Below are 24,720 nucleotides of genomic sequence, written 5' to 3'. Positions count from 1 at the left end.
TGGAAGGCAAACCGTCTGGTTCTCCCTCGCTCGTTCATGAGATGACATGAAAATAGAGACAAGAGAAATGGGGGAGAATGGAGGCACTCTCATTTAATGGCAGAAAAACGTGGGTCTAAATAGGAATCCAAACAAATAACATATTTCAAACATGTCAGGAATTACATATTTCTTAAAGGTCAGCTTGCATCTATGATAGGGGGCTGGTATGACAGGAATTGATGAGACACATAAAGGTCAAGACAATTATTCTCCGTGATGCAAACAACTTAATTATCCAAAGGTATTTGAGAGAAATATAGGGGTTAAGTCAGCAGGGTGAGATAGGTTAAAGATAAACAGAGCATGGTAGGTATCAAAGATATAAGGAAATGAAGTTTGGTGCATCACTGACTGTTGTCAGAGAGGTGTGTGATGGAGTATGCCTTTTCTAGTGATCAAAAGTGAGGTGGTTGTGTGAACTCTGGGTGACTATGTGTGCTGGCAAATTGTGCAGCTGCAGTCACATCTGCCATGTTGACCCATCAGTCTATTGCTAGTTCCCGCGAGAGTTGGGACATTCTTGGAGCTCCTGTTCTGCCATGTTGTGCCCTCAGGACATTATCCATTCCCTGTGATATTTGGAGTGCTTTGGTTACTCCTCCCCTCTCCCATTCTCACGAGAGAGTTATTATCCTACCCTGGAGTGCTATGGTTACTCCTCCCCCATTCCATTCTCCTGAGAGCTACTCCCTTCCACACCCCTCTCTGGGCAGCTTCTTCACTTCAGTGTTTAGACGCAGGAAAGGTTACTGTGTGAGGCAGCCATTTTTGCTAGCACAACGTGGCCCAACCTGCTTCTCCAGAGAAGAAGTCTCCATGTGAGAACCCTGGTGGGGAGCATGGAGAGGAGAGATCCCCGGTCCCAGAGAAGCTGTGGCTACCAACTCAACTCTTGACCATCTAAACATTAGGTTCCCAGTCAAGCAACAGGCAAGCAGAAGAAGCACACAGAGCTCAATTGGTTTCTTTGACATTTTATTTGATCACATAGGGCTGGGCCCAGGGGGGGCCATAGCAGTCTAGAATGACAGTAGTGGCATAAAATGTCACAGCACCAAGCTATCAATACCCACTCATAACAGAAGCACAGAATCTCCTGGTCTGTCCAGGAGACAAGAGGGTGCCCTGGAAGGAGAGGGGACAGGGAGCAATTAGCATCAGTCACATAAACAAGAGCATTTTCTGAGCCCCTCCTTGGACACATTATGCCGATGCAGGATATCTACAGTGCTGTAGAGCTCAGAGACCCTCACCAGAGAAGTTGAGGGATTCAGCCTCAACTATAGACCTGCCACCAACACACAGTCTCTGGACAGTGAGGAAGCATTTCAGTCTGTTCTCTGCTCCAGTTCCATGACTGACATTGCAGAGATCCTGACTGAGAGCTCACTTGTGCTTCCTCCTTTCTGGGAGGACTCTCCTTGTGGGGTCTCTCACTCTAAGACCAAGAGGCTTATATAGTCTATGATCATGTCCCCAGGTATGTGGGCAGTGACTGATAGCTCCCAGGGCACTGAGGGTACACAGTGACCCCTGGCATATTCACTATATGTTTAAAACTTCCTGGAAAAGATACAGGACTTAAAAGATGAATACCTAAATAATATTGCTGTCCCCTGAGTTCCTTTTGCATGCTGTCATTCTGTGAGGAAGTAATTTCAAAATGCATCGACATTTTCTAAAATTATGTAATTAAGTGATTAATTAATAGTAAAATAAAAGACCGACCACCTTTCAATTGAATATGCAAATCATACTGCATTCTTCAAAACTGATATAGAACATATGGAGTCACATTTAACTGTGCATGTGTTTCTCTTTCCAAGGACTTTTAAAAGGATCCACCTAGATGTACAACAACAGCTGTCCAACAACAGGCTGAGCAAGGTCTGGTCTCTATACACAATGGAATAATACTTATCTATTAATAATGGTGATTTCACCATTTTCAGCCCATCCTGGATGGAGCTTGAAGGAGTCACGTACATGAGGTAAGTCAGAAACAGAAGGTGCATATGGGGTGGTCTCACTCATAGACAAAATTTGAAAAACAAGCACAGGAGAGACAACACTAAGCAGACTTTGGACTGGAGTAAGCATATTGCACCAAAGTAAAAGTTTCAAAGGTGACTGGGAGAGGAGGGGGCAAATATAGGCTCTATAGTGGAGATGTGAGGTTCCTGCTGTCTTACGGTTCAAAAAGACAATGGATAGTTAATCTTATCATCACATTATTTGGTAACTGGGTTAACTTTGAAAAGTTCTTTTGTTAGGGTTTGCTGTATAGTACCCAGTATCTTATAGCTGTGCCATTGGTTGCTTCTGAAGTTGAGAAAGAAGATCTGAAAGGGAAACTAAAAGCAGGATCTGACTAAATTGAAAGTGGGGCACTGCTGGGAGCCAAGGCCTTAGCTAAGACTCTCATATAGCTGGTGAGAGGGCATTCCGACCACTTGAACTGAGATTACCATTTAGCTCTTTGGAAAGTTGCTCACCCACCTCCCTCCCCCACTCCCTTAGCAGAACTTCCTCTTTTTGCTTATATTGTGGCTGCTAAATAAAATTTTCAGAGCTTGAGCAGACCTCCTGTGTTGCTCTCATTCTTCGTGTCTTTTGTCCTTTCCATTCTCTTGCCCCCTACCCTAGGTTTCTGTCGATAACCCCGCAGGCCGGGGCACCTGGCGCCCAACGTGGGCCTTTTTGTGTCTGGGGTCCAAGAGAACATCACTTCCCAGTGGTTGATCATGTAGCATAGGACCGCCACTTCAGAGAAGGAGTGAGTGAAGGTTCACTGCTCTAGCCCAGAGTGAGTGAAGATACGCATGGTGATCACCACAGATTCACCCCTCTGTGAAATTGATCCATTTTGAGGTAAGACAGAGCGATGCAATTATGGGACAAGCACTGAGTAAACATGATTTGTTGCATAAGGGCCTCAAAAAGTCCCTCAAGACACGAGGAGTAAAGGTTAAGAAAAAGGAACTCAAGAAGTTTTTTTATTTTGTGAGTGATATTTGTCCGTGGTTTCCCTTAGAGGTAACTATTGATGAAAAAAGATGGGCCAGAGTAGGAAACTGTTTAAGAGATTTTTAGGAGACCTTTGGTCCAGAAAAGATTCCAGTCCAGGCTTTTTCTTATTGGAATTTAGTAAATGATATACTCAAAGTCCATAAACATTGCCCTCATGTACAGGGAGTTATGAGAGAGGGAGAAAAAAATCTTACAGCAACACTCCTGGCCACCTTCTGTTTGTGAGTCTGTCTCTATTCCTATGCCTGATTCAGGAGACCCCACCCCTGAGGCCTCTGTGATCAAAACGGCTCCTGCTAAGTTCCTTCCTGTTAAGATTTACCCCTCTTTGACAATCTTAAGACCCCCCCAAAAAAAGATGGGCCTGATGATAGTCTTTCTCCTGAAGAGACCTTATCCCTTGATGAAGAGAGGCCAAATATCATAATCCTGACTGGCCACCCCTACGCTCTTCTTTGTCCAGACTGCCTCCCTACACCACCATCCCTCCATTTTGTGCTCCAGTCCTCGACTTGGCCCACATCACTGACTATACCACCAAGGCGAAAACTCAACTAGCAAAAAAACAGCTTCCCTTAGAAAATTAGTAGAAGAAAAACGAGAGCATTTGCAATTAGTTAAAGAATTGAGGGCTCTTGATTCGGCATTAACTTCCCTCTCTTTGCCGCCCACCTTGCCCAAGGCTAAAGGGAAAACAAAATCTCAAAAATCTGTCCTGGCCTTTCCTGTCACCAGGAGCAGATCTACTGTACCTCCAGATAGGACAAATAAGACCCATTCCTCCCCCTCCGAGAGAGAGGATAACTCCTTGAAAGGGGAAGACAATGAGGGGGCAGCTCGCTCTCCCAACGGAGTCTCCGATGATGAGAATGAAGTTTGGGGGGTTCAGAGAGTGAGGGAGACGCTATAAAAAAATCAACAATATTTCCGTCTAGGGTTTAAACATGTAAAAGATCTGAAAATGGCAGTTACCATTTATGGCCGACGGCCCCTTTAACCTTATCCCTAATTGAAAATTTGAGTGAACGGTGGCTTGTACCCAATGATTGGTGTTTTCTAGCCTGCGCCACCATAACGGGGGTTGACTATATGATTTGGAAGACTGAATTTGCTGAAAACTGCAGGGAAATAGCTCTCCGTAATTCTGAAAGGAAGGCTTCAAAGAAATGGACCAGAGAAAAAACTCTTAGGAAGGAGTCCTTATGATACCAATGAAAGACAGGCCCAATTCCCCCCAGGTCTTCTGGCTCAGATTCAATGTGCGGGTCTCAAAGCCTGGAAATGGGTCCCCCCTAAGGGGTCGGCGACCACTTCTCTTGGTAAGATTCGCAAAGGTCCTGATTAGCCCTATAGTAGTTTTATCAGCCGACTTACTGACGCAGCTGAAAGGCTCATCGGCCAAGATGAAAAAGAAAGTGCCTTTGTTAAACATCTTGCATTTGAAAACGCAAACCCCACCTGTCATGCTGCCATACGCCCCTATTGCCAAGGTGCCCACCTTTTTGATTATATCAAACTATGCATGGGCATTGGGTCTGCCCATGCGATTGGACTGGCGATTGGACTGGCTATTGGCGTTGCCCTTAAAGACCTTACACAAGGTGGTCAGCCTAAGACTTGCTTTAATTGTAGACAGCCAGGACATTTCATCCAAGAATGCACATCCCTAAAAACAGCTCGCCCACCGCACACCACTCTATGCCCCCGATGCAAGCGAGGAAGGCACTGGGCCTCAGAGTGCTGCTGTCAGACAGATGCCCACTATAATACTCTCCCCCCAAAACAGGGAAACTTCCAGAGGGGCCAGCCCCTGGCCCCAAACATGAGACAAATCCCTGGGGCTGTCAGGTTTGTCCCCCAAACGCCAACTCCTCAGACTCAGTCTCCAATCTCCCCCGAGCCACCACAGGCAGCACAGGATTGGATCTCTGTTCCTCCACCAACACAATATTAACACCCAAAATAGGAGTTCAGGTACATACTGGAGTTTTGGGGCCCCTACCTTCTGGTACTTTTGGACTCATTCTTGGCCATGCTAGCTCCACTCCTCAGGGTTTAAATGTCTCCCCAGGAATAATTGATAATGATTATACAGGAGAAATAAAAATTTTGGCCTCGTCCACTTCTGGTCCCCTAACCATAAAAACAGGACAGAGAATTGCTCAGCTGCTATTATTTCCCCTTACTCATCCTAATCAAAACTTTTTAAAAAATCCAGAGGCATCAGTAATTTTGGATCTTCAGGTGCTTACTGGGTCCAACAAATTACTCAAGATTAAATTAAAACTTCCTCAAATTAAAACTAGATGGCAAAAGCTTTGAAGGACTTGTGGACACCGGAGCCGATGCCACGGTAATCTCTGACAAGGATTGGCCTTCTTCTTGGCCCCCCACGGCCTCCTTGACTCATCTTAAAGGCATTGGCCAAACCTCCAACCCACAGCAAAGTTCCAAGGTCCTTATATGGACATATGAGGAAGGTAATATTGGCACTGTTCAACCCTACGTTGTGCCTGGCCTGCCTGTTAGTCTTTGGGGAAGCGATATCCTTTCCCAACTAAATCTTATCATGTGTAGCCCAAATGAAATTGTTACCCGCCAAATGTTAAAAGAGGGTTTCCGCCCTGGACGAGGTTTAGGAAAATATTCACAGGGAATAAAAGAACCTATTTAGGTGGTTAAAAAGAATGACCGTTCTGGACTAAGGAGAGAAAATTTACACTAATGGCTGTTGACATTCCTGTACCCCATGCAGACAAAAGTACTTGTAAATCTGATGAGACTGTGTGGGTTGATCAATGGCCTTTGACCTCTGAAAAATTGGCTGCGGCAACAGAGTTAGTACAGGAGCAACTTGCTGCTGGCCATATTGAGCCTACCACCTCCCCTTGGAATACTCCTATTTTTGTTATTAAGACAACATCTGGCTAGTGGAGACTGTTACAAGATTTGAGAGAAATTAATAAAACTTTGCTTACTATGGGGGCCTTACAGCCTGGATTGCCCACCCCTGTGGCCATCCCTACTGGGTTTTTTAAGATAATCATTGACCTTAAAGATTGCTTTTTCACCATTCCCCTACACCATGAAGACAGACAGTGGTTTGCCTTTAGGCAACCAGTTACTAATCTCAAGGGGCCTATGTCACGTTTTCAGTGTCGGGTCCTCCCTCAGGGTATGGCTAATAGTCCAACGCTATGTCAAAAGTTTGTGGCACAAGTGATTGATACCTTTCACATTTTGTGGCCTTCTATCTATATTATCCATTATACAGATGACATCATTTTAGCGGGACCTGACAGTACCCAACTACTTTACTCTTGTCGAGAACTATCACGAAATTTGGCAGATAGGGGACTCCAGGTTGCCCCCAATAAGATTCAGCTTCAAGACCCTTAATTTTATTTAGGCTTTGAGCTTTACCATCAAAAAATTGCTACCCAAAAACTTCAGCTTCAAGTAGGCCACTTGAAAACTCTTAATGATTTTCAAAGACTATTGGGTGACATAAATTGGATTAGGCCATATCTTAAGCTTACCACTGGAGAACTTACGCCACTCTTTGAAATTTGTAAGGGAGATTCCAACCCTTTTTCACCCCCGCTCCTTGACCCCTGCAGCTACATGCGCTTTATGGTTGGTAGAAGAAGCCATTCAGAAACAGGGAGTCTCCTTTATTTCCTATGAAGCACCACTTCTGTTTGTCATTTGTGCAACCTCACATACACCTACAGGAGTGTTTTGGCAACGTGGCCCTATGCTTTGGGTTCATCTTCCAGTTTCCCCCCCTAAAGTACTTGCTCCCTACACCTCCCTGGTTGCTGAGCTTATTCTTTCAGGACGGGAACAGAGCCGCCAGTTCTTTGGTAAAGATCCTGAAAAAATAATCATACCATATTCCAAAAGTCAATTAAAATGGCTCATGCAAACCACAGATGAGTGGCCCATTGCTTGCTCCTCCTTTTTGGGAGAAAATGATAATCATTACCCTGCTGATAAATTACTTCAATTTGCGAAGGTTCATTCCTTCATTTTCCCAAAGTACACTTCCCCCCACCCCTTGTCAAATGCCTGCTTAGTATTCACTGGTGGCTCCTCTAATGGAATGGCTGCCTTTGTTATAGATGGACAGGTAGCCTCTATTTGCTCCCCCTTCAAATCGGCTCAACTTGTTGAGCTTCTTGCAATAACACAGGTTTTTCAAAAATTAAAAAATCATCCTTTTAACTTGTACACTGACAGTGCCTATATTGCTCATTCAGTTCCCATTCTTGCGCTCATTCCGATCTGCCTGGCCCCATCTCGAAGGGAAATGCTTGTGCAGATGCTGCCACCCACTTGACTTTTCCAGTACTGATAGGTTCTGTAGATCAAGCCCAAAAGAGTCATGCTTTACATGATTTAAATGTTCAGACCCTTCACCTACTTTTTAAGATCACTCGTGAGCAAGCTCGTCAAATTGTTAAACAATGCCCCGCTTGTGTCACACTTCTACCCACACCCCACCTGGGTGTTAACCCCAGAGATTTGGTCCCAAATGAAATATGGCAAATGGATATTACACATGATCCTGAATTTGGCAACCTTAAATATCTTCATGTGACTATAGATACATTTAGTGGATTTATCTTTGCTCCCTTACATATTGAAGAAGCTTCTAAAAATGTTATAGCCCATGTTTGATGTTGCTTTTCTGTCTTGGGCAAGCCAAGATCTATTAAAACTGATAATGTCACAGGCTATACTGGACTAAAGTTTCAAGAATTTTGCCACCAGTTACAAATTAAACACATTACTGGCATTCCTTATAATCCTCAAGGACAAGTCATTGTCAATCGTGCCCACCAAACTATCAAAAATTCTCCCCATAAATTAAAGAGAGAGGAATTATACCCCCAGAAGGGGTCCCTTAGAAATATTCTTCATCATGCCTTGTTTGTTATTAATTTTCTAAATTTAGACACCCATGGCAAATCTGCTGCTGATCGCATCTGGCACCCTGAGACAAATAAAGATTATGCCACAGTCATGTGGAAAGACCCACTCACCTTCAAATGGAATGACCCAGATCCAGTCCTCATATGGGGGAGAGGTTCAGCCTGTATTTCTGACACCAAAGAAGGATCAGCTAGATGGCTGCCAGAAAGGCTGATAAAACTAATTAATAATAGAAATGAATCCAGGGAGCAATCTTCTCCCTGAGGAAATTTACGCTTCTCTTTTTCAGGAAAATGATGGGATTCAAAATACCGACAGTGTTCCTGTGGATGGTCCTCTTGTGTGGATGGCCACCCAGAGTAGTGCCTGACAAGAAAGGAGCCACCTCCCCGTTTGTTTGGCAATTTTTCCTGACCGAAACCTAGACCAACTATGTTAAAACACAAAATTGTGGTCATCTTTTAGCCATGGCTGATTGCCTGCCTCAAGGGTGCCAATCTACCATTTTGCTAAATTTCACAGATTTTAAGGCACAGCCCGGAAAGGTTGCCCCTGCCCTGTGCTTGTTGTTTGACCAGTGTCAGTCCTATTGCACAGATAGATGGGTTTAAGAAAATGTGGGCTGCCCCTATAAATCATGTAACATCCATAATGTTAAGACCCTAAGAGGTGGGGAGAATACAGGTCCATGAAAGATGATGAATGACATAGTGGGGGTTGTATTGTTAAATGGGAATCTGGGGAATGTTATACATGTACAAACTATTGTATTTACTATTGAATGTAAAACATTAATTCCCCAATAAAGAAATAAATTATTTAAAAAAATACCCGAAGAGGTAATGAAGTTATTGCCCAGCTTACCTATAACAGCCATATTTTTTTTTGCTGCTCCACAGGCTATACCTGGGTTGTTTGGGATTCCTGCTGGACCATGCCAGTCAAAGGAGCCATGTATATAACCAAAGGTGAAACCTGGCCTAGCAGCCATATTTATATTTGGCATGCTCTTGTTCAAGTTCAAACAACCATTCATGCTGAAATTCAAACGTGTGAGAAGGACCTACATACACAGCTCTAAGTTTTATCTACACACCACCCCTTTTGCTGGCTACCTCTATTAAGAGAAGGCCTAATTCTTGCCAATATCACTGGCCTTGACAATGTTTCTGCATGTTATCTTTGTGCTGCATTAGGACGTCTCCCTTTGAGGGCAATTCCATATCCCACCTCACTGAATAATTCTGGCACATCTGGTAAGGCCTTTTCTCCCATTTTTGAAGTTTCCTTGTTCCTAGCTCCTGAACAGGAACAATTTAGGTTTTTTTATTCCAATGATAGTACCAGGTTGTGCAATCAGACTGCCTTACCTGCCGCAGATCTTATTGCCCCTGATGAGTTTTTCTTTTGGTGTAATGGTACCCTTTTAAAAAATCTTTCTAGCCAAATATATGAGAGATTGTTATGCCTTCCAGTTACCTTAGTACCCCCGTAGACCCTATTTACTCCTGCTCAGTATTTAGGTTGGGACAGCCCCTTGTCCCCTAGAATAAAACGGGATGTTTTTCTTCATTTAGTGGCTGGTGTTTCTTTTGGAACATCTGTTGTGGCTGCAGGTCTGGCTTAAGGTGCCTTGGATCACTACCTTCTTACCACTGCTAAGCTCTCTCAACAATTCTCGCTTGCAGTGGAAGCCTCAGTCCCTACAGAGACAACTCACCTCCCTTGCCCAGGTTGCCTTATAGAACCAGCGAGCTTTGGACCTCCTGACCACAGAAAAGGGTGGCACCTGTTTTTGAAGGAGGAGTGCTGCTTTTATGTTAATGAGTCTGGTTTAGTGGAGAACCAGGTTCAGCAGTTACACAAGCTTAGTGTTGAATTACAAAAACAAAAATTTTCTGCTGCTGCTGATAGTTGGTGGAAATCCTCCATGTTCTCCCTTTTGATGCCCCTTATGGGACCCCTGATTAGTCTTTTGTTAATGATTACCTTGGGACATTTTATTTTCAATAAGATTACTGGCTTTATAAAACAACAAATTGACTCCTTGGCATTGAAACCCTTACAAATATATTACCACAGACTTGATTTGGCTGACAGAGGCTTGGCTGAACCTGAGGGTGACAGACCTCTTTTAGGAGCTGCATGAAACTCAGATTTATGCACGCTAGCCTTGCTATGGCGTGGGCACCAGTAAGAGGTGCAGGGCTAAGCACTGCAGGGGCAGGACCATATAGTCCGCTTCTGAGTCCCCCATGAAGCAAACCTGATTTGCATGGAGGTTTTGTAGGTCATCAGAACTCTTCTCCGTGAGTTTTCCTCACATTGGAAATAGTGGTTCTGCCTCGCCTCCCCAAAAGACACCAAGAGCCATATAAGATGCTGGAAGATCAGTTCTATATTTACCCCACAGGAGGAATCAGGTCAATACTTCCTCCCTCTGGTTAATGCCTGCTTATCTCTTGATAAGATTCCTAGCTTTTACCCTCATTTTCCCACCTCACTGAAATTGTAAAAAGGGAGTACATGCCGGAAACCAGGGCCTTAGCTAAAACTCTCATGTAGCCTGTGAGAGGACATTCCGACCATTGGAACTGAGATTACCATCTAGCTGTTTGTAAAGCTGCTCACCCACCTCCATGCCCCACTACCTTAGGAGAACTTCCTCTTTGTGCTTATATTGTGGCTGCAAACTAAAATTTTCAGAGCTTGAACAGACCTCCTGTCTTTACCTCCTTCTTAGTGTCTCTTGTCCTTTCCATTCTCTGACCCCCTACCCTAGATTTCCTTCGATAACCCTGCCAGCCGGGGCAGGGCACCAAAGTAAAAACCCTGTGGTGAGGGGTAGACATGCAGCTTCCTGGGCCGGTGGGGGTAGAGGTGGATGGGATGGGACACAGTCTTTTGGTGGTGAGAATGGTGTTTATGTACACTCCTAGTAAAGTGTAGTCATAGAAATCACTAGTTAATTAACATGAGAGGGGAAACTTAATTGTATGTCTTGAAGTTTTTAAAACACAGACTGAGTCTTTTAAATATATAGGCTGTGTATTCGATATGCAGACCTTCTCAAAAGCCTAGACTAATGTCTTCTTTTTTAAGTAAACGAAAAAAAAAAAAAGAAATTTCCAAATCCTCTTCCACTCATAGGGGTTCTCTCCAGTAGGTATTCTCAGATGGATAACTGAGAATGTGATTTGTCTAAAAGGGTTGCATTAAAAGGGTTTGTGTCTTGTATGAGTCGACAAGATGCACAGACTGTGAGAACTCTCAGTGATAATGCAGTTCACGGTGTTATGAATTCACCCATCAATGATTTTTTGCCTGGCCATCAGCCAACTCTGGAGGAAGTAGAGTCTTAGGATTCTTGATTTCAAAGTGTGGCTTGAATGTCTTAGGGTCTGACAATTGTGTCCTACAGAGAGTGCAGGAATGTATTAAGGTATCTTTGGCTGCACACTTGGGATCATGTCCTTCTTTTTTACAGCTTGCTTTGAGCTTTTTTCTGCTGGCACTATCTGAGTGAGTTATTTGTCTATCCCTGAACTCTGTAATCATTGATAGAGAGCACAGATGGTTTTCAGACCCATGGATCACTGTCGTATTGGTGGATTAATTGCAATAAACATTGATTGCCTTTCTCCTGGATTGTAAATCAAGGATTTCACCTAGTCTCACTACCCCTGTCAAAAGATTAAGAATAAGAATTCCTCCTAGCACCTCCTCCCTACCTGAAAAGGGTGGGGATCTTTTAAATTAGATGGTGTTTAAACTCGATGATCTGGATTCTTTTTAGTGCTGTTTTCCTGAGGTTAGAATGCTTTGCATAGGTCACACTTGCCCAAACTTTGTAATCGCCAAATTAAATTAAATTAAATTCATCCAGTATGTAATGTATTTCTTAAATGAAAGTACAAATAAAACAGATTCATGACTGCATTATGAATAAAACAGATTTTGTGGTTGATGCTCTCTGAATGATTTTCCCACTCAGGTTGGCCTATTTCAGACAGAATGAACAATAGCAAAATTTCCTTCAATGTGGTAAAGGAAGGTCTTGTACCTGGAAACAGATATGGAAAAGCAGTGGACTGTCAGTGAGCTGTTTTGATGGCCCCAACTTACTCCATTTCAGTCTATGTGTAGAAAATAATAAGTCTAGTGGTCTAGTTCAGGATTTGGTCGAGTCTATAAAGAATTGGATTCTCAAGCATGAGATCCTGAATTGGATATCTATCAGCACATTTACCAAAGTGATGTCTAGTTCATTCTCTCCTATATTTCTCATAATTAATATGATATGATATGTTATGTATGGTATGGTATGATATGATATGACATAATATAATGAATAAATTTAAAAGATGAAATCAAAGCAGAATATTGCTGAAACTCCTCCAGGGAGCCTTGTGAAAACAGAATGCTCCATTCTATTAATCCCTTGTGCTCTGGGCTAAGGAGTATTGAACCAGTATTCAGGGGTGAGGGAGAGAGTTAAGAGGGTATGCAAAGAGACTCCTGCCTGGTGCTCTAAGTCCCATATTCAACCCCTCCCTGGCCAACACCACCATAAGCCAAAGATGAGCAACACTCTGGTAAAGATAAATAAATAAATAAATAGGAAAGAATGAAAGAAAGTATAGAAGATTTCACAGCAGCTCAGACTATTGCTCATTAAGAGCAAACAAGTGAGGCGAGGGGTTCCAAAGCTGTCTTGGGTCTTCCTAGTGAGACTTTGATGCTGTAAATGGCTCTGGATAGCCTTCAGGTCATTTTATTGTTCTTTGTCCTCCCCAAGGCCAAGGTTCCTACAGGAATAATGACACAACTCTCAAGCCTTTCTCTTTTTCAGGTAACTACAGGGTAGAGGAGCACTGGGGCTTCTTCCATTTCCATGACACTCCCCTGTGATACCCTGACTTGAACCTATTCAGTGAGCCAGCTCTCTGCCCTTGGACACACATTTTATTTCTTTTTCTTTTTTTATATGAAAAGTTTACTACTTTGGTACATGCAGTGCTGGGGATCGAATTGGGAGCCTCAGTCTTTCCAAGCTTGTATGTCTGCCAATGAAGCTAATCCCTTCAATGATTATTTGGATACTGTTGGTTGTTTTTTTTTTTTTCTGGTGCCAAGACTATTTTTTTCTTATTCTCTAGCATGATTGCTGGGGCTCAGTACCTACACTATGAACGCATTGGCCTTGGAGACTATTTTTTCCCTTTTGTTTCCTTCATTGTTTATTGTTATTATCCCTGTTGTTATTGAAAAGGACAGAGATAAAATGACAGGGGGAAGAAAGATAAACATCTGCTTTTCCACTTATTAAGTGACACCAACTGCTGGGGAGCATCAAGGGCTCAAACCAGGATCGTGAGCGGGTTTTGCACTTCACGCCATGTGCAATTAACTGACTGATCCCCTTTCCAAGAACATTTGTAATATCCCAGGCTATACAGTTCCTCATTTGGTGAGATGAAGAGTGAGAGAGAGACAAATAGTGAGGAGATATTCTACTACTAGTTAATTTTCAAGCGCTATGCTGCTGAATGAGATATGACTCTAGCTTAAATAAAAAGGTTTATTTATTAATGACAATTAGAAGGAAAGAGAACAAAACATGATAGGCCTATTAGTTTCAGGGTCTAAAAATCAGGGCATAATGCTTGAGGGTCCAACCCTTTATACATTAAACACCTCCCAGAGCATCAGACACTTTTTTCAGTAACTTTTCTTTTTTCTATTTTTTTACCAGAATTTTGCTCAGCTTTGTGCGATTGATCATTGTACTTTGCAAAATCAGGTTAGAGCGACTGTTTCCTAATCCTATGCTACCTACCCAATACACATTTTTTAATGAAGAAAAAAAAATCTTCCCACAAGCAAATAGGGAAGGCTCCTGCTAACTCACCGTCATTCTTATTTGAGTTGTCTGTCTTCTTACAGGGTCTACTCCTAGGTCAACAGAGAGTATTAACTTTCTCTGCTCTGCCGGAGGTCTGGAGTTTTGGAGGCTCGGGAATATAGGGATGAGGCCTGGTCCAAATGTGCAGAGATTCCACACTGCCTCTGCTCTGATATTGGCAGGAGGCCTGGAGATCACAGAGTGCAGAGATGTGTCTGCTCCTGTCTGCTTCTAGCAGTATGTGAGACCCAAGTCAGATCTTATAAAGGCCTAGGGTTTTATTCCCTAAGACCCACCCTAAAGATCCTGTCTGTGATTATCTGAAATCAACTGTATGGGATCTGAATTTTTAGGAGTCTCTCAATTCCACCAATCCAGATCATATACTTTGAACAAATAGAATACTCTAATTTTAGGGTTAACTTTACTACTAATTGGAAGGGCCTCTCTCTGGGATTTAGGATGATAAGTGCAATTTTCTGATGGCAATATTGCTCCAGAAGGGTAACATACTCCAGCACATGTTAAAGCCAAATGACCAGAAATTCTATGGGTTTTGTGTGACCTGTGAAGATAGTTTGATAGGCAGGTGTGGGGAAGAGGCCAGGCATTGGAAGGATGATGAGGTGGTCCCCGTGTGTGGAGATGGTATGGTAGCCTGTCTGAAAGACTTAAGTTGACAGAAGAGATTAAGATGGGTGAAGGGTAGGGGATCACAGATTTTATCTTTTATTTATTTAACTAAAAGACAAATAAATATATTTTCTTTGTTTTAACTGTATCAGACAGAGAGAGAATGGAGCACTCACTGTTCATCTCTGGTTTATAGCTGTGTGGAGGATTGAATCTGGGACTTTGTAACCTCAGGCATGAAACTATTTCACATAACCATTATGCTATCTTTTCCATTCATATATATTAGGTTGTCAGAAATGTCAAGACGTATTTTTGTGTTTTATGCAAAAATGCACCATAACTTCTCTAGTGAAAAATAAAGTTTTTTTTTAATGAGTAAAGAGAGAACGAATAAGAGCATTGCTCTGGCATGTGTAATGCTGGTGACATAAAGAACTGAAACCTATAAAGCAAAGAAAATATGACAAGATTTTATTTCGGTTTAATAATTTTATCATTGGTATTTATTTTCTGTGATAACCTGGGCCCTTCTGATATTCTGGTTAGAATTTGGTGCCTTCTGACTTATCTTTTGCATGCTATGTCAGAACATCCTTCTTTCCTTAGAAAAAGGTGCTAATGTATCTTTCTAAAGTAATTTTTAATTACCTTGGATGAATATTTAGTGATATTGATATTGGTACACAAGATAACTTCAAGTTGTCTAATATCTACCTGGCCATGATAATTTCATCCCCTGCCTCTCTTTAATATTTCTTCTTTTAAAAAATGTCTCTATATATTGATTTATGGAGAGTGAGTGAGAAAGAAAGGAAAAGGTTCTGGGTGATGGCACACCCATTTATGTGCATATGTCAAGGAACTCTATTAATCATCAGGTTGCCTGTAGCCGAGGTGTGTGGAAGCCAGATAAAGTCCTTTAAATATGTGCTTTTCAGGAGCTCAGAGATTTGTGATACCTCTGGCAACAAACAAAGGGACAGTACACGATTTAATATGTGGTGCAGGCCTGAATGTAAGTGTCATCACAGTAGCAAAGCCTTCAGTTTAAGCGATGGGCCTTAAACCCACTGCTCATGGTCTGTTTGCCCTAGTCACTGTTATTTTACCTGCATATCAGTTTTTGGCAAAGCTAAGCCTCACATGAGATGGAACACTGAGCACTGTGGTGTGTATCATTTTAGGGAGGCAAAAGCTAGGGTGACAGAAGCTTCCATTACAGTAAAAGCTTATTCTTACCTTCATCATTTCTACTTGAAATGTAAGTGCAGGAAACTTAACTAGAGTCACGCTAGCTATCTCGGAGTTACAAGCCTCTGATTCTCATCTAAAAGGTAAAGCTTCAGAACCAGTGATGCATGTCTGTAAGTGTCTCCTTTATCTGTCTCTCTCTGGCTCCATCTCCCATTTTTCTCTCCACCCATTTGAAATAGACATGGATCAACAATAAAAACTATTACATTGATTCTGGCATTGTTACTATGAAGAGACTGGGTGTAGGTGTTTTTATTATTTATTTGACACCAGGTGTTGTTTTCAACAGGTTATGTTGTTTTCAATGGGTTAATTTGTTTTCGCCGGGCTGCCTTCACGGGCGGGTAACAGACGACCAGGGACTCATGGCTGGGTTGTAGGCAGTGTCTCTTTATTCATGCAGGACGCAGCACAATCTAAGACGAGCTAAGTTTAACCCAAGGTACAGTACTGTAAAACTCACATTTTATATATGTCTTTATATATACTTGTCTTTATATATACTTGCCAAGTAAGGTGGAAACAGGATGTGACATAGAGAGGGTGGAGAGAAAAGTGACTGGTGAAAATCAGGGTGTGATAAAGAAGGTATCAGGGTGTGACAAGGAGGGGGGGTGGAGCAAAAACATATCATGAAACAGTGGGGATTGAACCAATGCCCTGGAGGGAGGTGCTCGTTAACAGCGGTTATGTAAATAGAATGAAGTGGTTATGTAAATAGAATAGTGTTAAGCAGGTGGGATTTAAACCAAATGAAACAGAAGGGGTCTCATGCATACCAACAATTCCCCCTTTCTTTTTAACTAATGGCCATTGTGGGGTGAACAGAAACCTATATCATACAGGCGTTTTCAAAAGAACTGGCATAAGACATGGAAAACAAAATAGGCGAGCAGCAATAACCAGTGTGATGTCAAGGGGAACGTTTCTTGCCTCAAAGGGCAAGGCCTAGCAGGCGAAAGGGCATTTCTTGCCTCTGGGAATGCTTCATGCCTCTGGGGGCATCTCTTGCCTCAAAGGGCGTTTCCTGTCTCTGTGGGCATCTCTTGCCTCTTGGGGCGCTTCATGCCTCTGTGGGCATAACCTAATAAGGAGGGGGAGTTTTCTGACTCTGGGGAAGAGCCTGCAGGCGAGGGGACATGGTCTATAAAGTCTCAAGACAATTGGCTGAAGTTAGTCTTTGAGAAACACAGCAGCATGTACCAGTAAGTCCGATGGAGGTGTCAGTCCAAAGTAGCTGACCACAGAAGAAAATGCCAGAGGATGAAACGCTGCACGTCTGTCTCGATGGGGAATGTCGGCCACCAGAATTCTGCTTTTCTGTAGAGAGTGATCTTTGGAGTCTGTGAATCTGTTTCTTCAGGTCGTGCCAGGTCTCATCATTGGTTTCCGGGGATGTGTTGTAGTTATTCCATCTTGTGGGCGATGTCAGAGAACAGGGGTCCAAATTCATTTCCAGAAATCTTCATTTGAGTAGATGCTTTTTCATGTGAAGACTTGACAGCTGAAATTCACTTACTTGTAAACAAAACTTGTAGCAGATTAGAAGTTTACTATAATTGATAACTCCATTATAATTGGAAGTCCTTTCTAGTATGATTTTAAGGTTGTTTAAACAGTTTAAACTCAATAAAATGTGGAAAGGTAAACAGAAGAACCACGGTTAAAAGCCTCAGGCATGATAATTATTAACATAATCATTGCACTATCTGCCCCACCCATAACTCATATGGTTTCCAGGATTAAACGTTTCAGATTCATGTCAAGATGTAAAAGAGAAATCAAAGGAGGAAAAAAATAAATTTTTTGGATTGTTTCTGGATGTCTCTAGAAATAATATCTGTGTCCAGCTTTTTTTTTTTTAATCAATGTCAAACAAAAATTCAGTCATTCAAATCATTCTCTTAAAACGCAACTTGAATCAGATTATCAAGATCTAACCATGTAGGATTAAGAATCCCCGGAGGGAGACCTAGTTCAAAAAGCTCCTCGAAATTCCATTTAGGGTGCTTCGGACTGTTCCTGCTGGATTGCTTCAGGCCCATTTTTAAAAGTGTCTTCCCATCGAAGAAAGAATCCAATCAGGAGAGTAGAACTAACCACGTGTCTCCATACTTGGGAACTGCCAGGGTACTGGAGAATGCTCTTCAAATTAGAGTAGTCCTTCTCCATGGGGAACATTCGAGAAGAAGTCCAGAAAGTCCCAGTGGAAATCACCATGCATATCCCAAGGTCTATGATTACGGTCATAAAGAACCAAATTGTGGCCCGGAGCAAAATGTAGTCCTTTTCCTCAGAAAACATGGGAGAGGGAATCCAGAAAGTCCAAGGAGAAATCTCCGTGCATCTCCCAAGCTCTATGATCCTGGTCATAAGAAACCAAAGTTCCCAGTCAGGGAACCGAAATGTGGCCCAGAGTAAAATGTTCCAGAGACAGACTAAGTGTCTCATGATGAAACAGTAGAGGCTTTGGCAAACCTCTTCATAAGTAGAAAGGCAACCCATTGTGGACGAGTAGCCAAGTTTACTTATCTGGACGATGGTTGGGTAGGGTCCCACGTTGATGCCAGTTCATGTTTCAGGGCTTATTTCAGTCCCTGTTCAGGCGCCATATGTTGTTTTCAACAGGTTATGTTGTTTTCAATGGGTTAATTGGTTTTCGCCGGGCTGCCTTCACGGGCGGGTAATAGACAACCAGGGACTCATGGCTGGGTTGTAGGCAGTGTCACTTTATTCATGCAGGACGCAGCACAATCTAAGACGAGCTAAGTTCAACCCAAAGTACAGTACTGTAAAACTCACAATGCTGTCTTTATATATACTTGCCAAGTAAGGTGGAGACAGGAAGTGACATAGAGAGCGTGGAGAGAAAAGTGACTGGTGAAAATCAGGGTGTGATAAAGAAGGGATCAGGGTGTGACAAGGAGGGGGGGTGGAGCAAAAACATATCATGAAACAGTGGGGATTGAACCAATGCCCTGGAGGGAGGTGCTCTTTAACAGCGGTTATGTAAATAGAATGAAGTGGTTATGTAAATGGGATTTAAACCAAATGAAACAGAAGGGGTCTCATGCATACCAACAACCAGGATTACCACTAGGACAGTGCCTGCACTCTAAATCCAGAACTCTCTGTGGACGTTTTATCCTTTTCACAGACAATGCTAGAACAGAGAGAATTTCAGTGCAGAGAGGGGGACAGCAAAAGTGAATAGGAAACATCTGAAGACCTGCTTCACAAATAAATTTTCTCTGCAGGTTCCAGATTACCCCTCCAGAGAAGATGTCTCCATGTGACAGCCCTGGTGGGGACCATGGAGAGGAGAGATCCCCGGTCCCAGGGAAGCTGTGCCGACCAACTGTTGACCATCGAAACGTTAGGGCCCCACTCATGTAACAGGCAAGCAGAAGAAGCACACAGAGCTCAATTGGTTTCATTGACATTTTATTTGATCACAGGGGCTGGGCCCCGAGGGGCCATAGCAGTCTAGAATGACAGTAGTGGCAGAAAATATCACAGATGCAAGAAAATCCACAAACGGGGGGATCTCAGTTGCCGCCGAATCCTTAGATCAGAGTCTGTATCAATCTGTGGATGTCACTGTTCCGAGGGGCTGCTGTCTGCTTAGAGGAAGGAAGGAAACTTGAATAGATGTGACCAAGGCAGGTTGGTTGTCCAGGGGTTCCATTCTTCTGTGTGGTCATCCTTCAGTTGTGGGAGGCTACAGTGCAGCTGCCCTGTGGGCTCAGTTCTGGCAGAGCCTTGGTCCTGGGTTGTAGATGTGCTGAGGCATGGAGGATGGTGCTGGAGTGCAAACGCCCATGGAGGAACTGAGGAAGAAAGAAGAGTGGCAGGAAACATCAGTCAACATCACCCACATCCTTTCTCAGTGCCCACTTGCTCCCTCCCCAGGTGGCCCCATGAGCCATGTCTCTTTGAGCCAGGCCAGGAGCAGGGCCCTGAGGATACTACAGGGGGCACCTGGCTGAGGCAGAAGGAGGACCCAGGAAACCCAAAGAGCTTCCAGGATTTGTTGGAAGCAGAGGAAGCAATGCGCAGGCACAGAGTCCAGCTCTGCCTGCTAAGGGAGTGTGGATGCTAGGCCAGCTGCTGCCTCAGTGGGACGACAGTGCAAGCCCCAGTGACAGAGAAGATACCAACCTGAGAAGATGTGGATGCTGCTTTGTTGCAGGAGTCTATCCAGGGCATCTTGACAGGGGCAGCTCCACGGCTGTCTCCGGGGCTTGTGCTTGGGCTGCTGGGTGTCTCGGCCCAGCCCCTTCACATGGATGAGCATGTGCTGACACTGCAAGGAGCTCTTCAGGATGCCTCTGCCGCTGAGTCGCTGTCTGATGGTTTTGGCTGATTTCCAGTGCCTGCTTCTCAGTTCTTCATTGCCTAGCAACACCCACTCATAATAGAAGCTCAGAATCTCCAGGTCTGTCCAGGAGACAAGAGGGTGCCCTGCAAGGAGAGGGGACAGGGAGCAATTTTCGTCAGTCACATTAACAAGAGCATTTTCTGAGCCCCTCCCGGGATGCATTGGGCCAATGTAGAATATCCACAGTGCTAGAGAGCTCAGAGACCCGGACCAGAGAAGTTGAGGGCTTCGGCGGCCTTAACTAGAGACCTCCCTCCAACACACAGTCTCTGGACAGTGAGGAAGCATTTCAGTCTGGACTCTGCTCCAGTTCCATGACTGACATGGCAGACATCCTGACTGAGAGCTCACTTGTGCTTCCTCTTTCCTGGGAGGACTCTCCTTGTAGGCTTTTTCCATCTCAAGGCCAAGAGCCTTATACCGTGTGCTCATGTCGGCTGGTATGTGGGCAGTGACTGAGAGCTCCCAAGGCACTGAAGGTACACAGTGACCCCTAGAATATTCACTATATGGTTAAACCTTCCTGAAAAACATACAGGACTTAGAACATAAATACCTGAGTAATATTGCTGTCCCCGGAGTTCCTTTCTCATGCTGTTATTCTGCCAGGAAGTAATTTGAAAACTCACCGACATTTTCTAAAATAAATAAGTAAATGAATAAATCAATAAATAATAAAATCAAAGACCAACCATCTTTCAATTGAAGATGCAAATCACACTGAATTCTTCAAAACTGATCTAGAAGATATGGAATCGCATTTGGGTGTGCATGTGTTTATCTCTCCAAGGAATTTTAAAACAATACACCAGAGTGCCAACTTCTGTCAGCACTGCAGGGACAAGAATTACACAGACAGAGAAAGTGACCCAGAGTGAACAAGCCTGGGAAGCAGGAGCTCAGAGGAGTGTGTGAATGTCTGAAGCCTCCGCTCAGGGTCCACAGAGAGTGCTATTGGTCTGTATGCCTGCAAGCCCTTGCTGGTTCCCATTACTCACAGCAGTTGAAAAGAAATACCACAGAAATGTCTAAGAGTCTGGGTCTCCAGAGAGAAAATGCTAGATTCTGCTTCCTGTCTCAAAACACAAATGTGATCCCTACTCCCAGAATTCCCAGTGTGGATCTCCTAGTCTTTCTCTGAGTGCAGGACATCAAGCCAAATCTATCAGATCCTAAAAGGATTTCCCAGTGTGGAGAGGTCAGCGCTGTTTGTAGAACCTTGTTTTCATGACGATCCAAATTTTTATCCAGTCCACAGATGGCTGAGAAAAAGTCAACCTCCCCAGCAAACACAATCCCACTACTCACCAATAGCTTGGTTTTTGACTTTTTCATCATTAAAAGATTCTGATCAAGGATTGTTACACTGGATCTCTTTCCTTACTGGAGGTGAGGCAGTCACGCGGTCCCAGAGTTGCTATATGCTCCTAGGAGGATTTGAGATCCCAGACACCTCCTCCACCTTATAAAGGAGTTGACGATGGTGGGTTTCACACACCCTCCACACCCTCTTTGTAATTACATCTAGTAATCACATCAGTGACTCTGAGTAGGCTTCCTAATCCCATCTTTGCAGCCTCTGGAACCGGGTGTGATTGACAACCTTTAGCATGGTCCACCCTACTTTTAGTCCATGCTTCTCTGCGTCCTGCTCATTAGATCAAAGTCAGAGTTTCTTCTGCCTCTTTTTTTAAGAAGTTGAAGCAAGACATTTATTCTTTTGCAAAAGAGCCGTGCTGCCAAAAGTGGCTGTCAGGCAGTAGCATGAACCCTTCACCTGTATCATGTCTTGTTTGTTTTTTTTTTTAATTTTTCTTATTGGGGAATTAATGTTTTTCTTTCCACAGTAAATACAATAATTTGCACATGAAAAACATTTCTTCCGTTAATATTAATGATCTCAGAAGCCCTTTGGTTCCCTTTCTTGCCTGTAGGCAAAGGGAGCCTGAGGGCTTTTAAACTATAAGTAGGCTACTTAGCTTAATCCCTCAATCCTGAGCAAGAGATACAGCAGGGTAGGGGAGAGATCATACAGTGCTTATGCAAAGAGACTCTCACGCCCCAAGCATCCAAAGCTCCAGGATCAACTCAGATTCTCTGCCAAGCCAGGCAACATCGGTGGCCCTGTGAGTTTCTAAACAATCCAGTTTATAGTCTGTAGATTCTGGAAGAGCTATCCACTATGTTCTCATCAGCAGAACAACGTGGAAAGGCTTCCACCACACAACACTACCAGTAGGCCACCAAGGTGTAGATCTTCTCTTGAGTTTCCAGGTCAGTTCCCTGTCCCATGGTGTCAGCACAGGGCCTCCAACCTGGTGCCCCAGCCTCTGAGCGCAGTAGCAATGGAGACTCATATTTGTACTAGGTGAGTTTTAGGGAGTCCTCTCTTCCCTTCGGCAGACTTTTTGTTTGTAAATCAGACTGGAGGTGGTGCCTCAACCAGTAATCTGCCAGAGAGTTAACAGCCACTAAATCTCTCAATTGAATTTCCTAGCCAGGGCGTCAAGTACCATGGCTAGGTAGGGTTTCAACACTTGTTTCCTGTAATAAAGGATCAATATCATTCTAGACAATCATTAGAGAATGCCAGAATTCAGGAGAGGTCCAGAAGATTCAATATATTGCCTTCACCTCTATTTACAATGTTTTACACAAAGGTCACTTCTTCAGTACATGATCCAATGAGTGTAGCTGACTCAGTAACCCCAGCCGTTAGGAGAGGGGCAATGAGGACCCAGAACACTCTGAGTCCAGTCAGTTCTATAGACTCAAGGATCCAGTGCTTCTGGGGTTATTGTTAAAATTCGGCAGGCTCTTGCTGGGCGGGTTGGCTTCACCCGTGGGTAACAGAGACGTGGAGACAACGGCTGGGCAGGGAAGCTGTATTTCTTTATTCAGGAACAACGATTCATAAACTAAGACAAACTAATCACCAAACAGAACTCTGCTGTCTCTTTGCAGGGGCACAAACACTCTCTCTTACTCTCAAACTCAGGAACCCAGAAACTCTGTTACTCTGGAACTCTGGAACCCTCTCTCGGGGTTCCCTGGGGCAGGGCCAAGCGGGCCCGTGAAATTAACTGCACTGATCTAATTCTCTTGGCGGGGGAGAACTAGAACGCAATATAAAGCATACAACAGGGGTGATGCTTCCGAGGATGAGGCCCATAGAAGGCCATGCATAGATAGCTGTGGAGGTTGGGACATGCCTTTCCTCTTTTGTATTTACTTGAATTCTGGACTTGCTTGTTTATACCTATCTACTTATTTCCTACGCATACAGACAGAAATTGAAAGGGAAGGGTGGATGGAGAAAGATAGAAAGACACTTGTAAGATTTCTGGAGGTGGGGCTACTAAGTAGCAGCAGTAGCTGTCTTACTCACCACTCCGCAGTCGAGTAGGAATAGCAAAGAAGATCACCTGAGAATGCAACAAGACATGCCTAGGACAACTTTGGGAACTCACCAAGTCACAAGTGAATGCAAACGTGTGAGTCATGGACAGAAAGGGGCTACCTGTTATTCCAGAGGATAAAAGCCTGTATCTTCTTGGCAGTGACTGGTAACACTCCTACAACTTACTAGTAGATTTGCCACCTCCAGTTTGAGTTTTATCAACAAAAATACTGCTGAAGGGAGAAGAGGATCTCTTAAGCTTCATCAAATGGATCTGTTAATCTCCATTGCCACTGTCCCATGGAGGCTAGAGTATCATCCAGGATCCCCTATGCTGACAGCAGGAGAAGAGAACAGACCAGGAAAATAAGCAGAAGATATACATTCCCAGTGGACTGGAAGTGTGGCTGTATACTAGAAGTTTCCACAATGTTTTGTTGAACTGGAAGACACACTGAATAAATCTCTCAGAATCCACAGAGTACAAAGAAGATTTTTTTCTCTCCTTTTTTTATTCATTCATTTATTTATTTACTTACTTATTTTTATGGAATCTGTCAGGGGCAATGTGTGCTGCCTGACCTGACTCTAGCTCCTATCAGAGTAGCTAAACTGGGCATGTGGCTTTGGAGCCTCAGGGTGTGGGGTCTCTTTGTATAACTACCTTGCTATCTCTCCCCCACTCTGTTTTATCTCTCGGTGAACTGTGGGCTATTAAGCTGTACCCCTACTTAGAGTTAAAGAGCTGTCAGGCTCTCACAGCCTACAGGGAAGAAAAAGAACTTCAGAGGCTTTAACAGCCCTCTGTGTTTCAATGAAGCGATAGAGATAACATTGAAACAACTGTTAATTTCCACAATTGTGAAGTGATTAAGTGCCTTACTTGACACAAGTCAGCCCAGGCAAGAGTGGATTGAAAAGCACTGACAGAGAGACCTCACAGGACATTATAGGCCGTGGTTAAACGAAGATCAATGATTGGAGAAATGAACCACAACCAGAGCCCAGCTAAAAATAAAATAATCAGAAATGGGTAAATAGCAAATGAGACTCTGAAAGAAAACACTAACTATTCCGAGGTAATTAGAGAGCAGAAAGCTGAAATAGCTGAACTAAATGCGCAACTGGCTGACA

This window comes from Erinaceus europaeus, chromosome 9, assembly GCF_950295315.1.
Source record: "Erinaceus europaeus chromosome 9, mEriEur2.1, whole genome shotgun sequence".
Classification (NCBI taxonomy): domain Eukaryota; kingdom Metazoa; phylum Chordata; class Mammalia; order Eulipotyphla; family Erinaceidae; genus Erinaceus; species Erinaceus europaeus.
Note: the sequence above shows the minus strand (reverse complement) of the source record.